Source organism: Neophocaena asiaeorientalis, unplaced genomic scaffold, assembly GCF_003031525.2.
Source record: "Neophocaena asiaeorientalis asiaeorientalis breed wild unplaced genomic scaffold, Neophocaena_asiaeorientalis_V1.1 scaffold143, whole genome shotgun sequence".
Taxonomy (NCBI): domain Eukaryota; kingdom Metazoa; phylum Chordata; class Mammalia; order Artiodactyla; family Phocoenidae; genus Neophocaena; species Neophocaena asiaeorientalis.
In genome coordinates, this window is record NW_020175536.1 from 3,675,111 (window position 1) to 3,675,923 (window position 813).

An 813-nucleotide genomic window follows, 5' to 3' on the forward strand; every position below is an offset into this window, starting at 1 on the left:
AAAAAAGAGCGATTTCAAAATTAAAGCACTTTCATTCTATCCAAAAGCCTGCTTCAGATGTACCCACCTGAGGGGCCAGCTGCATATTGTAAGCCCCAGCTCTGGCTGCAGATAGAATTCCATCTTTGCCATTTACTACTTTATTATCCTTGGACAGGTTACTTAGCTCTGTGTGTTTAGTTCCCACATCTGTAAAATGGATATACACATCAGAATTATCGCACAGGCTTGTCATCTGAATTAAATAAGACAATGCATGTACAGTGCTTAAGAATATTTGACACTGCATCAATATAATTACTCTTAACCTTAATTTCCTTTCAACACTGCAGCTAACGTCAAGTATCTGAAGGGCACTGAAAAATCCTTAAAGTGAAACTATCTGACTAAATGAAACGCTACTTGAGGGCACCCTCTATCTCTAAATAGAGACATAGAGACAGAAAAACAAGTAGTCAGAACTCCAACATGGATGGGGCAAATTCCCTCCTACTTTGCATTCTTCAAGGTGCCTTGCAGAATGCTAAAGGCTTGCAAGTAGATGGCGTCCTGGAATTTAAGCTCGCGGTCATCTGTAAAGACACTCTCCCCACCCCCATCCCCACTAGGGAGCTATAGGTCTGGGTCTCCGCCAGCTCTGTTACTACCCCCAGTTATCTCCAAAACGTCCCTCCTCTCCCGTTACCCTGGCCTTCTGCAGGCGGACCTCCTCTCACTCGGGTCTTCTACCCCGAGCGCTGCTCACTGGCCGCAACCCAACGCCCCAGGAAGGCTCCTCGAGCCCCGGCGCCTCGGCCGGGCCGGGCCGCCCCG

General features: G+C 47.8%; 1 protein-coding gene across 1 annotated transcript in view; it reads right to left on the reverse strand.

Moving 5' to 3' along the window:
• Nucleotides 1-766, reverse strand: part of DEUP1 (deuterosome assembly protein 1) — a 220,110-nt gene extending 219,344 nt beyond the window's left edge. Inside the window, exons 1-2 of the mRNA XM_024731273.1 lie at nt 707-766; nt 68-189 (exon numbers count right to left, since the gene is read on the reverse strand). The gene's annotated coding sequence lies outside the window, so the exon portion shown is untranslated. The remainder of the gene's footprint in view (nt 1-67; nt 190-706) is intronic.
• Between the last annotated feature and the right edge of the window lie 47 nt (nt 767-813).